This window comes from Chlorocebus sabaeus, chromosome 8 (genome assembly GCF_047675955.1).
Source record: "Chlorocebus sabaeus isolate Y175 chromosome 8, mChlSab1.0.hap1, whole genome shotgun sequence".
NCBI lineage: Eukaryota > Metazoa > Chordata > Mammalia > Primates > Cercopithecidae > Chlorocebus > Chlorocebus sabaeus.
The window spans coordinates 38,466,887-38,482,157 of NC_132911.1; the positions used below are offsets into that span (position 1 = coordinate 38,466,887).

Consider the following 15,271-nt stretch of genomic DNA (forward strand, 5'->3'; position numbering starts at 1 on the left):
CAGCTTGGGAGGCTGGGGCAGGAGAATGGTGAATGGCGTAAACCCAGGGGGCAGAGTTTGCAGTGAGCCGAGATTGCACCACTGCACTCCAGCCTGGGCAACACAGTGAGACTCCGTCTCAAAAATAAAAATAAAAATAAAAATACAAAAAGATTAGCCAGGTATGGTGGCAGGCACCTGTAGTCCCAGCTACTTGGGAGGCTGAGGCAGTAGAATGGCGTGAATCTGGGAGGGGGAGCTTGCAGCGAACCGAGATCGCACCACTGCATGCAGCCTGGGCAACAGAGCAAGACTCCCTCTCAAAAAAACAATAATAATAAAAAATAAAATAAAATAAATAAAGAAAAAGAATCAGAAGTGACATCCCACTAACTCTGCTAGGCAACACTCCATATCTCTGGTCAGATGTGTTCATGAGGCTACATATTCTTCAAATCTGTGGAATTAGACTTCTGCCCTTAAGTGGGGGCATAATTAATCTTTTTAAAACTTAGTTTGTCTATTGTTTAGATATCAGATAGACTCAATCTGTCTACCTCTTTTCAGAGTCTGGTTCTTGAGATCATATGTTTATTTTAATATAATGTTTAAATATGTTAGACTATAAAATAGACATCTAACTACATATTTTTAATGCTGGGTTAAAATTTGTTGATTAGGATTATCTCCACACTACATTGAGTTTGAAATGATAGACTATCTAAATTTCAGAATATAAATGCATTTCAATTACTTTCAAGTTTAGGTACAAAACTTAAGCCAGAACAGAAAAACATCACCTAGGGTCAGTCTTGCTTCACTGACTAGATAAAAATTATGTGTAATCAGTACATCAACTCAACAATCTAGAAATTGCTAGCCTTAGTCTGTTATACATACAGTATAATTTTTGTAAATGAAAGATATTCCTAAAACATTTGAAACTTTCTAACCCGATGAATTGGCAATTTTTATTTCTTTTCTTTTTCTTTCTTTCTTTCTTTCTTTTTTTTTTTTTGAGATGGGGTCTTGCTCTGCTGCTCAGGCTAGAGTGCAATGGTACAATCATAGCTCATTGCAGTCTCGATCTCCCAGGCTCAAGTGATCCTCCTGCCTCAGCCTGCCAAGTAGCTGGGGGTACAGGCACCACCACACTGGCTAATTTATTTTATTTTATTTTTGTAGAGACAGGGCTTCCCTAGGTTGCTCAGGCTTGTCCTGAACTCCTAGACTCAAGTGATCCTCCTGCCTTGGCCTCCGAAAGTGCTGGGATTACAGGCATGAACCACTGCACCTGGCCTAACAAATTATTTTTTCTTACAATCTTACTTGCACTATGAATGTGCAAGTAATGATAATAATAGTAATAATAACAATAGCTGGTAAAAGATTGCAGTGCAGGCCAGGTGCTGTGGCTCATGCCTATAATCCCAGCACTTTGGGAGGCCAAGGTGGGCAGATCACCTGAGGTCAGGAGTTCGAAACCAACCTGGCCAACATGGCTTCTAATACATAGAACAGAGGAGATATTCTCATTTCCTGCTTGTGAACAAATTCCCAATTAACACTATGAAAACTACTGAGTTTTGTTGCAGGGGTCAAAAGTACCCTAAAGGTTCCCAATTTGTGGTGGCATTTGACAGTTCACAGACATGCTACCCCCTGGGCAGTTACCAACAACTGAATCTTATGATTAGCCTCTCAGCCCCGTTACTTCCACCCAATCACCTCCACAAATCACAACCAGGGTCTTCCAGGCTTATCCCTGGGGTGGGGAGTGGGGGTGGGGAGCAGAGGAGATAGAGTTTGTAATTTGAAATGGGACCCCATTTGAAAAAGGTAGCCAATTCCTGTGTGACCATTATAGAAAGACCTAGAACTAAGAGACACCCTTGAAGACCGTCATTACCCGTTACCCCTCTTTACCACGCAGGATGCACACTGTGCTGTGGGGAACACAATCACACAGACAAGGCTGAGTGAGGCAGCACGCTACCGCCCACAGTCTAAGAACAAGAACACCCGCATTGCAATCTTTTTTTCTTTTTTTTCTTTTTTTTTTTGAGACGGAGTCTCACTCTGTCACCCAGGCTGGAGTGCAGTGGCGTGATCTAGGCTCACTGCAACCTCCGCCTCTATGGTTCAAGAGATTCTTGTGCCTCAGCCTCCCGAGTAGCTGGGATTACAGATGCCCACCACCACACCTGGCTAATTTTTGTATTTTTAGTGGAGACGGGGTTTCCCATGTTGGCCAGACTGGTTTTGAATTTCTGACCTCAGGTGATCCGCCCACCTTGGCCTCCCAAAGTGCTGGGGGATGACAGGCATGAGCCACAGCACCCCACCAGCACTGCAATATTTGACCAGCTATTGTTATTATTACTATTATTATCATTAGAGACAGGATCTCACTCTGTTGCCCAGGCTGGATTGCCGTGGCTCAATCATAGCTCACTGCAGCCTCCAACTCCTGGGCTCAAGTAGTTGGGACTACAGACACAAGCTACTGTGCCAGGCTAATTTTTAAATGTTATGTAGAGACAGGGTTTCACTATGTTGCCCAGGCTGGTCTCAACCTCCTGAGCTCAAGCAATTCTCCTGCCTCAGCCTTCCAAAGGGCGGGGATTATGGGCGCAAACCACTGTGCCCAGTCCAACCAGCTGTTATTACTATTTTTCAGTTAGGAGGAGAAAAAACAAAAAACAGAGGGATGTGGGTGTGTATGTTTCTTGGAATCCAAGCGATCGGGGGGAAAAATCCGTCAAAAATGTTCTCAGTACAAAAGTTGGCAAAACAACTCTCTTTTTTTAAACTGAACTTTGTAATAGGAGAAATACTCTCACAAGGAGAGGATGTTTCTGAGCCAAGTTGAAGCAAAAGAAACTTTTTCCAGCATGTCAGGAACGAAGCTGACGTTCCATTAAGAAAAAAAAAAAAGAAGAAGAAGAAGAAGTGCTAGAGGAAGGAGTAAGAGGGGGAAAGGCACCAGAATTCAGACGTAGCTTTAAATTCCAGACAGGGCCAGCGTCGGGAGCACGTAGGAAGCGCCCCTCGGAAAGGAGCCGGAGCCCCGGCTGACTTCGCACTTGAGCTCCAGCCCCGTGGACATTTCCTGTTCTGCCTCTGGAAATTCAAGCTGAAAGTTACAAAACATCCTTTTCCCTGGAACCAAGTGCTTGGTTGGGAGACCATGCCCACCCCTTCCTTCCTCGAAACTCCTCCCTGATCGCCCCGCGGCTTCCCCAGGAGAGATGCCAAATCAGCGGTAGCAGGTGGTGCAGAAGGGAGAGGGGAGCGACCCTGGGGACCCACTCTGGGGACCCCCGCCGAAGAGGTAGGAAACTGGGGACTGCACGTTCCTGAGGCCACTTCACACTTATTGAGCAAAACGAGGTACTCGTCCTTTAAGCCCAGGGCTGAGGTGTTTCCCTCGCTTGGGTATGCACTGGGTGGTGGGTGGACTGGCCACGAATCTGGAATAAGTTCAGGCATTCCTTTTCCCTCTCTCTTTCCAAGTTGAACTTTAATTCTTGGGTCTCTGGAACCACATATTTTGTTTCGTGTGGGAGGTATTGAAAGGCAGAATTCTAGGAAGTAAATATTGTGAATCCCTGATTTTTCTCTTTTCTTTTCTTTTCCCTTTGCTTCTCTGTTCTCTTTTCTTCTTTTTTCTTTCCGCCCCTGAAATGCCTAGGAGCAGTCATAAATACCTTCATCTGGGAATAGATTCGGGGAGAAGTGAGAAGGGGACAGGGCTGGGAAAAGCATTCTCACCACGGTGAGCTGGGCGCGGCTGTTTCCCGGGACCTAGGCCATGTGTTCTTCTGGCCCAGATGCTCTCTCCCTCCTTTCCTTCCACCCATTGCCTTGGAGACAACTATCTTGAGTTGTTTCTCTGGGTGCAGGGATGTGGCACAGACCCTGGTCAGGGCTCTTGAGCATCAGTGCCCTGCGTTTATGGACAGAACCCAGGTGCTGTCTAAAACGTTTCTGTCTGGGGCAAAGCTAACTGGTCTACCCAGTAACCTGCGTGTAGCCCTTGCCTTCGTGAGGCACGGGCTCCCAGCAGTGGGTCTCTGGAAGGCCAGCCTTGGCAATACACGTGCTGACATTGGACCTGCTCAGAGAACTCAGCATGGCTTCTGCATAAGGACTACTCAGCTGGGTTCACGTTTATTATATACATTTGTTTCTCTTAGAAAATGGCTTTTGAACTTAAAAAACATCTTGTGTGGCTGGGCACAGTGTCTCACACCTGTAATCCCAGCACTTTGGGAGGCTGAGGTGGGCAGATCACTTGAGGTCAGGAGTTTGAGACTAGCCTGGCCAATATGGTGGAACCCCATCTCTACTATAAATATAAAAATTAGCTGGGCATGGTGGCAGGCACCTGTAATCCCAGCTACTCAGGAGGCTGAGGCAGGAGAATTACCTGAACCCGGGAGGTGGAGGTTACAGTGAGCTGAGATCACAGCACTGCGCTTCGGTCTGGGCAACCGAGCAAGACTCTGTCTCAAAAAAAAAAAAAAAAAAAAAGAAAGAAAAGAAAAAGAAAAGAAAATATCTTGTGATCTAAGGACATCCTTGCTCGTGGGAAGGGATGCATGTCCCCTTTGTGGCGTTCACCGTGGAGCCTGGGGGCAACTCCTCTTCCCACTTCCAACAAAGTAGCTCCATCCTTACCTGACTTTTATGTCGAGGTTCCCAGTTAAAAGTATGCTTTTAAAACAATTTGCAGAACTGCTGACCTGCAATAAGCAGTGCTTTGCCTAGACTGAAAATGACTGCTTATGGAACAAAGGTGATTGACGGAGGGATTTTTAGCTTCCCCCTGTCTAGGCTCTTACTCGGTCCTCCCATCTGCCTCCTTTAATGATTGCCTTCTGCCCTGGGGAACCTGCTGGAGGTGGGAGTGCCAACCAGGCTCAGTGAGTGAGCTGTTCCATCTCAGGCACCTGACCTCCTGTGCAGGGACAGACAAGGGGCAGAGCCCCAGAGAGCTGATAATACAACTCAGCCTCTTTCTCCAAGTCTTTTCTGAATTTGTCCTTCTAATTGTGCTCACGGTTATGAACTATGTGATCAATAATTGTAACAGCTAATTATTGATCTTCCTTTACGGTATCAGATTACTTACTGAGCCAGGCATGGGGCTGAGCACATTACACAGATGAGCTCATGGAATCCTCACAAAGCCCTGTAAGGTAGCTTTTGGCATGACCCCCACTCTGCTGTGTGGAGTGGAAAGGAAGAGCCACTGAGTGACTGGCTTGAGGGCACCCGGCCACTTAATGGTGAAGGTGGGGCTGGGGATCCTCCCCCTGAGTCTGAGCCACACTGCCTTGAATATTTTTGCAGCCCTGCTTGACAGAAGAAGGACATTGTTGTGAGTGTGGCTTTTTTGTATTTTGTTCAAGAATGCCCCTGAGAATAGGCTAGGAGGAGCAGGGTCACAGGGCCAGGACGGAATGTTCTGTGGGAAGGAAGAGTGCTCCTAAGAATAAGTGGAGTTAGGATTCTTGTCCAAACTGCATCCCTGATAAACATCACTTTTTTCTCTGAGAGTTGGTATAGTTTTTGTTTGTTTGTTTTATTTTTTAGATACAGGGTCTTGCTGTGTCATCCAGGCTGGAGTACAGTGGCATAATCCTAGCTCACTGCAGCCTCAACCTCCAGGGCGCAAGTGATTCTCCCACCTGAGCCTCCCCAGGAGCTGAAACTACAGGTATGCACCACCATGCCTGGCAATTTTTAAAAATTTTTTATTTTTTGCGTAGAGATGGGGGTCTCCCTGTGATGCCCAGGCTGGTCTTGAACTCCTGGTCTCAAGCGATCCTCCTGCCTCAGCTGCCCAAAGTTTCAGGATTACAGGCGTGAGCCACTGTGCCCTACTGAGGTGGTAAGGTTCAATGGGAAAGTGCCAGGCTCTGTAGCCTGACTGCCTGGGTTCACATCTCAGCTCTGCCACATTTTAGCTTGGTCATCTTGGGCAAATTATACAAACCTGTGTGCCTCAGTTTCTTCAAAAATAATATCCTCTGGAGAAAGATGATAACAACAGTACCTATTTCACCAAGATATCACAAAGATAAAATCAGTTAATCCACATGAAGCATTTAGAATTGCATCTGGCATATGGAAAACATTCAATAAATATGTTATGTGTAAAAGAGGTTGTTGTGTTAACCCAAGGAAAAGTAGCTTGGGGGCAGTCTGGAAATAAGAAGTAACTGGTATTTGAAACTATAAAATGGACACCAACAAATACAATGTAATTTCAGTTTGAGCTGGGGAGAGGATTGTGCTTGGACCGCAGCTAGGAAGGACCCTGGGAGATAGCCTAGGACCTTCAGGGAAGAGCCTATCTGTTCTTCCAGAGATAAAACTGAAAACAACAACAACAACAAAAACTAGTCTTTAGGGTTGGCATTGCCAAATCACATCCTTGCATTAAATGAAGTAAGTGTAGGCTGGGCGTGGTGGCTCATGCCTATAATCCCAGCACTTTGGGAGGCCAAGGCAGGCAGATCACTTGAGGCCAGGAGTTTGAGACCAGCCTGGCCAACATGGTGAAACCCCATCTCTACTAAAAATACAAAAATTACCTGGGTGTGGTGCCAGGTGCCTGTAATCTCAGCTACTCCAGAGGCTGAGGCAGGAGAATTGCTTAAGCCCAGGAGGTGGAGGTTGCAGTGAGCCAAGATTGTAACACTGCACTCCAGCCTGGGTGACGAAGTGAGACTCTGTCTCAAAATAACAAGAAAAGAAAGGAAAGAAAGGGAAAGGAAAGGAAAGGAAAGGAAAGGAAAGGAAAGGAAAGGAAAGGAAAGGAAAGGAAAGGAAAGGAAAATGGTATAAGTGTAATTTATTTAGCTTTGTAGTTGTGGAAATGAGCCCCACCTCTGACCTAATGTTATACAAAAGCAAAAATATGGTTTTTTCTTCTCTCTCTCTCTTTTTTTAAATCAATGTCATTGGCTGAACCACTTGTATTTTTGGAAGGATGACTTTAGGATTTCCAACTGAGATATGAAATTTAAGAGCTAAATGTAGCTGATTTAAACCAACAACAACAAAAGTAGATCATGACTTACAAAAGAATTCTGTGGTTTTTTCAAAGAACAAATTTGTGAGCTCGGCCTGAGTCTGGATTACATGTATAATGTAATCCAAACTAGTTTGCCAATTTTTACTTGAAGTAGAAGTAGATGAGAAATAAATCAATGGCTGACATTGACTGAGCACTTACTACGACCCAGGCATTGTGCTAAGTGCTTCCCGTGCATCACCTCATTTGTTTAAGCCTCATGGCCGCCTGTCAGGTGAATACTATTATCATCCCCGGTTTGCAAATAACGATAGCAAGGTTTAGAGAAGGAGATAATATGCACAAAAGCAGATAGCTAGTAAGCGCTGGAGTTGGCATTCTAATTTAGGACTATCTAATTTGGGTATGAGTATTTAAACCCAACATTATAGTTCTAGTAAATCTAATAATTCCATTTGTGTCTGTTTGAAGAGTACGGCACATAGAAGCTGATAAACAACAGTCATAACTCTTGCAACATGTGCACAGCGCTAGTCTGGGCAAAACACACTTGGGCATTTTGGATAGCAGAGTTTGGAAGATTCAGAGGGCACGGGACAGGAGATGCACGGCGTCATTGCATCTGAGCAAGGAAACTGTTCCAGGCAGCTCCAGGTGTGGGTAAAATCGTAAAGCAAGTTGCCTTCTTCACCTTTCTCTGTGCTCTCCCAGAGGCTTCCCTGCTCATCCCAGGCAGGGATATCTTTTTCTTTTTTCCAGACATCTCAGTCACGGTCTGACAACACAGAGACAATCCCAGCTGTGGACTCCCACCAAGCCCCGTTCTGCAATAAATACCCTCCGTCTGTCATACCCAGAATTGATTCTCTTTTTTGTTTATTTTGGTCCATTAGAACCCCCTTTAACCAGCACTTGATATTTAGCACTGTTTGAAAGTAATCAATGAATTCACACACTGGTGTAGCTCCCTTGGGGGACTTTTAGGCTTCAGTGTGACAGTGACTAGGGGAGATGCACTTAGGGCAGGGAGATTCCCAGGAAACCCCTTGCCCCATGCCACTGTGGTTATCTGTTCCCTGGCGGGAAAGGCACTCTCCTTTCTGATGGTCTGAGGTCCGGACCGCAGGCTCTTGCTGTGTTCCTTCACAGAGAGGCTGCTTACCTGAATTTTCCGAACAATTCCTAGCACCAGCTCAGCGGGGACAGCGCCCGGCAGCAGTAGGAAGTGGGTGTGATGTTCTTCCTGGGTGCCCAGAGCCCTCTCCCTCTGTCCTTTTTCTTGGTGGCCCCTCTCCCACCCCATTCCCAGCCTCTCCCAGGCTCCCCTTCCTTCCTCACCTCCAGGAAAGCCTCGAGGCTCTTAATTCACCGGACAACCTTAAAACATACACTGGTCAAGCGTGGGCGTGTTTATAACAAGAATCAAATTATTTTGCTGGAAACAAGAGGACAATGGAATTTAGGAATCAGCAGTTCTGGGAGAGTTTTTTAACATGTTGGAATTCGGGTCCTCCTTAGATGTCCCTGCCTCAAATAATGCACTGTAAACCGTTCTCATTCATGGCCCATCAGTCATTGCGCAGGGTCCTAGTTTAATAAGTAGGGGAACTGGGGAAAGGAAGGGAAACCTGTTGCTCATCCCAGGTCCCCCAAGATTTAGGGGATGGCAGAGAGGGGAGGGCTTCCACACCTTCTGCACTTTCAGTCTTCTAGAGGCAAATGAAGACACCAGATACCTTCTTCTTTAACTTCAGTCTTTTTTTTTTTTCTTTTTTTGAGACAGAGTCTTGCTCTGTCATCCAGGCTGGAGGGCAGTGGTGCGGTCTCGACTCACTGCAACCTCCACCTCACAGGTTCAAGTGATTCTCCTGCCTCGGCCTCCTGAGTAGCTGGGATTAAACGCACCTGCCACCACACCCAGCTAATTTTTGTAGTTTTGGTGGAGATGGGGTTTCACCATGTTGGCCAGGCAGGCTGGTCTTGAACTTCTGACCTCAGGTGATCCGCCCTCCTTGGCCTCCCAAAATGCTGAGATTATAGGTGTGAGCCACGCGCCCGGCCATAAGCCTGTATTTTTAAAAGGAGGTTCCAGACAGATACAAGCAGAAAGGAAGAGTTGCAAAAGCAGACACAATACAGAACAAAATGCCTCAAGGTGGCAGGGAGGGCTTGGTATGTTTATTATGCAACGAGGGACTCTCCTAGCCCTTGGAACTTTCCATAGTTTGACTTTCTGGTTAATCATTACCATCTGCATGGCTGCTGGCAGCCAAGGCTTTGCTTGGCCTGCCGGGCCTGGCAGTCGCGTTGCTGGCCAGCCTGAGGGTTGCACCAGCCATAGTTAGCTGCGATGCCCCCTAGAGTTTCCTGCGGGAACAACCAGGGGTGCCCGCCGCCTGCTGACGCAGCCTGGCGGGGAGTGGCTTGCCTTATGCCTGTCTCCTTGTCTCGCAGCTGGCTCTCCAGGGTCGGTCTGGTTTTCGTAGTCTCATGTTTCCTTTTCCAGCACGCCTGTGTGTCTGCATACCACGTGAGAACACAGCCTGCTCTCTTCCTTGGAGTGGCTGGATTTCCAGCAGGCACCGCACGTGCTTGTTCAGATGCAAGGATACGTCATGGAAAAGAGAGGCCTGGATAGATGTATCTTAGTTCATACACAGCTGTCAGGACTTGAGGCATGCATCAGCCGAGCCTGGGAAAAAGCATGAGATCTGCTTGTAGAATCATGAACACCAGAGCTGAAAGGGATCTTACTGTCTATTCGAAACCCTTCAGTTCACAGCTTTGGAAAAAGAGGCTCAGAGAGGTGGGGAGTTGCTCTGGGTCACAGAGCAAGGTCCAGGGGTCCTTCTATTTCTTGAAACTAAACTGGTTGTATGGAGAGTCTTGAGAGGAAGCTAAAGTTACATGGGTGCTGGATTTTTCCATTTGGCCTTAGCAATCACTCTCCACCATTTTCCACCCATGCTGTGAGGCTGGCCAGACTGGCACCCTTACATCTGGCTTCCAGGTAGATTTAGCCAGAGGAGGGCACCTGCAGGTAAGTTGAGAGGGAGGGGAGTGTGCCATGGAGGATTTAGTCCACTTCTTCCTTTCCTGCTGCTTCCATGGGCTGGTGGTGTCCCCTGACTGAAGGCCAGGACTCCTGTCAGCAACCGCCCCCTGCACTCAACTCTCTCCGCTGACCCTTCAGGCCTAAGGCAATGACAGCATCTCCTACACTGGGCAGCCCTGGGCTACGCTGCTGTTTCCTGTGGCCTCCCAAACCCTCCTCAGACCTTTGTAAATGGTCCCTTTATTAAACCCTCGAGTCAAAGAGTGTTACTTGCTGGGATCCTGATCCTGACTGACAGAATGGATCCTGACCCACCTGAGAGGTAGCTTTGTTTGTTAGCTTAAAAGAGAAAATCTGTAGGAAAGGAAGATGTCCCTGAAATTTAGGAAGAGGGTGTGTTAGTTTCCTGCGGCTGCTCTAACGAATGACCACGTACAAGGTAGCTTAAAACAGAACAAAACCAGAAATGCATTCTCTCCCAGTTCTGGAGGTGAGAACTGGAGTTGACTGGCCGGTACTCCCTCCAGTGGCTCCAGGAAATCATCTGGTCCTTGTCCCTTGCCTCTTTTGGTGTCTGGTGGCTGCCAGCATTCCTTGACTTGTGACCATATCCCTTTGATGTTGACCTCCGTGGTGACATCACATGTATGAAATCTTCCTTTGCCACTCTTGTATAATGATGCTTTGGGTTGCATTTAAGGCCCACCCAGATAATTCAGGATAGTCTCCTTCTCTCAGAAATCCTTAATTTCATCACGTTAGCAAATACAGTAAGATATTTACAAATAATAAAATATTGTTCCAAATGAGATAACCTGGCTGGGCACTGTGGCTCATGCCTGTGCGGTGGCTCATGCCTATAATTCCAGTGCTTTGAGAGGCGGAAGAAGGAGGATTGCTTGAGCCCAGGAGTTCGAGATTAGCCTGGGCAACACAGTGAGACCCCTGTCTCTACCAAAAAGAAAAAAATTACCCAGACGTGGTGGCACATGGCTGTAGTCTCAGCTACTTGGAAGGCTGAGGTGGGAGGATCATTTGAGCTCGGGAGGTCAAGGGTGCAGGGAGCTATGATTGCACCACTGCACTCCAGCCTGGGCAACAGAGCAGGACTCTGTCTCCAAAACAAAAGAATAAGATAACGATAACTTTTACAGTTTCCAGGGATTAGGAACTGATAAATTTGAAGTCATTATTCAGCCTCCTGCAGAGGGTAAGAGAGGCACATCAGAGTTCCCTCAGGACATCTCTAATGACACCCTTATGCTTGACAAAAGTAGTGACCAGTCCCTGGGGGGAGACACATTTCTGAGGATTCTGTTCAGCTCCAAACTCTCTAATTCTCTTATCTTGGTGGCTGGCAGCCAGATATCATTGTGACGGTCCCATTCTGAAGTCAGCTGTTTTGTCACCAGGCAAAGACAACATAGTGGGCTGCGATAAGGACACAAAAATTGTGGAAGGGCCCAGCCTGGGATCATTTAGGGCGTGGAAGTCATTTGACTCAAGGGTTGGATCCTAGAGAACAAAAATTGGGAGGCCCTCAGAAACGACCTAGCTCTGCCACCTCCTTTACCAGGCGGGGAAAATTAGTCCTGGAGTGGGAATTTCCTTACCCGCAGCTGGTCAGCGACAAGGCCCAGACTAAAACAGAAGTCTTGGCACTCAATCTAAGGACTTCTCTGCCGTGCCTCCCTATCACGGCTTCTCACCACCTGGCCGCCTCCCCAGCAGTCTATGAGAATTCTTTGCAGGAATTCTACCCCCAACAGTTTCATTTACTGAAAAGTAGTGGGAATGTACTCGATGTCAAGTCTGTGATGCAGCATGAAAGAAGAAACAACGCTGGGGACGGTGGCTTTGCTCAGTGCCACTCACAGTGTCAGTTCTCGATGAGATCAGGAGACTGGGCTGGAACAGAAAGCCACACGCAGCTTCCTCCATGGAGAAAGTCTTGCCGTGGAGGCCAGGCAGGGGAGCAACAGTGCTTAGTGAGGCAACTGGCTTAGCTTCTGCCACAGGCTCCTTATCTCAGCACTGGCCAGTGTGATGGTCCCTGGCTGGAGAACACCAGGAAAAGCATTGTCTCACTGCTGCTTGAGCAAATCCACCTCCCAAATAGGGCATGGTGGTAGAAGAATATGCCAGAGAAGACAACAGTCCCTCTGTCTAGATCCTATCTAGACAATAGAGCTCAGATTGGGAGCCTTCCTTCCTTCCTTCCTTCCTTCCTTCCTTCCTTCCTTCCTTCCTTCCTTCCTTCCTTCCTTCCTTCCTTTCTTTCTTTCTTTCTTTCTTTCTTTCTTTCTTTCTCTCTCTCTCTCTCTCTCTCTCTCTCTCTCTCTCTCTCTCTCTCTTTCTTTCTTTCTTTCTTTCTTTCTTTCTTTCTTTCTTTCTTTCTTTCTTTCTTTCTTTCTTTCTTTCTTTCTTTCTTTTTGAGATGGAGTTTCACTCTTGTTGCCCAGGCTGGAGTGCAATGGTATGATCTTGGCTCATCGCAACCTCCGCCTCCTGGGTTCAAGCCATTCTCCTGCCTCAGCCTCCCAAGTAGCTGGGATTACAAACATGTGCCTCCATGCCTGGCTAATTTTGTATTTTTAGTAGAGACAGGGTTTCTCCATGTTGGTCAGGCTGGTCTCAAACTCCCGACCTCAGGTGATCTGCCCACCTCAGCCTCCCAAAGCGCTGGGATTACAGGCATGAGTCACCGTGCCCAGCCTGGGAACCATTCTTTAAGGGAGGTAATGATATTCTAGAGATCTTCTTGTAGTTCCTGACTCACAGAGCACAATTTTTGTGAAGATTAGAAGAGGCTGGGTGTGGTGGCTCACACCTGTAATCTCAACACTTTGGGAGGCTGAGGCAGGAGGAGCCCTTGAGGCTAGGAGTTCAAGACCAGCCTGGGCAATATAGTGAGAACCCCCATCTCTCCAAAATGTAAAAAAAAAAAAAAAATTAGTCGGGTGTGGTGTCAAATGCCTGTAGTCCCAGCTACTTGGGAGGCTCAGGTGGGAGGATCACTTGAGCCTGGGAGGTTGAGGCTACAGTGGAGCCTCAGCTTCCCAAAGTGCTGGGATTATATAGGTGTGAACCACCATGCCTGGCTACATAAATTACTTGGAATTCCATCATGGACATTTGTCTCTTCTCTTCATTTATTTATTTGTTTAATCATTAACTTATATTTGTAGGGACTCATGGATTTCTTTTAATACTTTGGGTTATAATCAAATACTGATTTATTAGTTTTGTTGCTCAAATTGTTCCAGCTTCGCCCATTGAGCACTCTCTCATTTGGCTAGACCCCATTATTGTGGGTCTTGGTGTTGTATTTGTATTTTGAGCCCTTTTTTTTTTTTAACCTTCTGGTGCTACAAGATACTCCAGGCTCATCTTACATGTTCCCTGACCAAGTCCTAGAGTCAGCCATTTTTTCAAGTATCCGTGGTTCCTTTCACTGGTGCATGATGTTGAAAACCAAAATCTTGGTACTAGACGTGCTTGTTGATACTGGGGTGCCATTGGTTCTAGGCCCTCTCAGCAGATAGGGCAAGGAGATATATGTGTGTGTGCTGACTTCTTTTTTTTTTTTTTTTGAGATGGAGGTCACACTCTGTCGCCCAAGCTGGGGTGCAGTGGCACGATCTCGGCTCACTGCAACCTCCGCCTCCCAAGTTCAAGCGATTCTCCTGCCTCAGCTTCCTGAGTAGCTGGGATTACAGGCACCTGCCACCACGCATGGCTAATTTTTGTATTTTTAGTAGAGATGGGGTTTCACCATGTTGGCCAGGCCGGTCTCCAACTCCTGACCTCGTGATCTGCGTGCTTCGGGCTCCTGAAGTGCTGGGATTACAGGCGTGAGCTACTGCACCCAGCCCGTGTGTGTTGACTTCTATGTGTAGCCATCTGTATCTATTTTAAGCTAAACATGAATTCATACTGATGTCTGCAACTCTAGTTCATTGTCATATGGGTCACTCTAGACCTCCCCTTGCTTACCTGTAACTTTCCACTACGACCTGAAACCTGGCTCCCACCATCTGCCATTCATCCACTCAATTGTTCAACTGCAATGTACACATATAGTGGCATTAGAGTTGTTAACATGGATCCCCATGAGAAACAACTTTATCAACTAGATGACAGTGCTTATGTACAGTTTCTTTCACCTTTCATCTTAACAGACTCCACTCATTCCTAAAGTTACTTAGGTCAACAGTTTTTCCCTACACCATCTTCAGTGAGGTTGTTTTATACATTTGTAATACAGTTAGATTGTTTTGTCAGAGTCTGCATTTCATCTGCATTTCCTCTGAATGCCTAAATGATTTTTCTTCGATTTGCATACATAAAAGTTCACTTTCTGTGCTGTGAAGTTCTATGTGTTTTGACAAATGTATAGTGTTCTGTTTCCACCATTACAATATCATATAGAACAGTTTCACATCCTAAAAATCCCCTGTGGTTCACCTATTAAGGCTTACTGAGGTGTAACACCTAGCGGAGGAGAAGGACGGAAAGCAGGATTGGATAATAGAGCCTTCAGGCTGTGATGCAGGAAAAACAAAGTCTCTGCCTGCCCCATGGGGAGCACCATAGCAAGGCTTGGCCCTTAGAGGAGTACCCTGTTGGGCAGCAGTGGCCAGGACTTTATCCTACTGCCTTGCTCAGTCATTGTTTGGGGGCTGCCAGAGAAGACTGATTTCAGCTCAAGAGAAGAGACAGACCCAGAAGGCACTAACAGCTGGAGGTTCTCAGCTAACCACATGTCTTGAAGCTGGCTTGCTAAGTCCTTTCTTGGAGAGAGATCTGAGTGCTGTAACTCTGGGTGTGCCAGAAATATCTCTGAGGATTCCAAGCAGGGGTTGGCTGGCCACTGGTCAGGAATCTTGAGCAGAGGATTCCTCCATCAGGTGGGATTTGGGACCAGATGATCCCATTGGTCACCTTCAGCCTGCTTCAATCCAGGTGACCCAGCCATTCCATTCCGCACATTCAGCCCCCTTTAGCCTTTGCTTCCCTTCTTGCACTAATTATCTTATGCTCTGCTGCGTCCTAGAGGTAGGCTAGAACACCTCCTTTTCCCCAGGGAGCATTATTGGAGGGCCAGAGAAGCCAGAAGACAGAGTCTAGGGTTGCCTGCACCTTTTTGATCCCAAATGCTCAAGAAAGTGGTTACAGTATCCATAGCA

At 46.8% G+C, this 15,271-nt stretch overlaps 1 protein-coding gene across 7 annotated transcripts in view; it reads left to right on the forward strand.

Moving 5' to 3' along the window:
• The first annotated feature begins 3,080 nt into the window (after positions 1–3,080).
• The window catches only part of TACC1 (transforming acidic coiled-coil containing protein 1), a 126,571-nt gene continuing 114,380 nt past the window's right edge, over positions 3,081–15,271 (forward strand). For 2 of the 7 annotated variants that reach the window (XM_073018035.1, XM_073018037.1), the window contains exon 1: positions 3,223–3,313. The gene's annotated coding sequence lies outside the window, so the exon portion shown is untranslated. Of the gene's footprint in view, positions 3,314–5,580; positions 5,705–15,271 lie in introns of all 7 variants that reach the window. The other 5 variants (XM_073018036.1, XM_037983552.2, XM_037983553.2 and 2 more) reach the window with 5 other exon arrangements.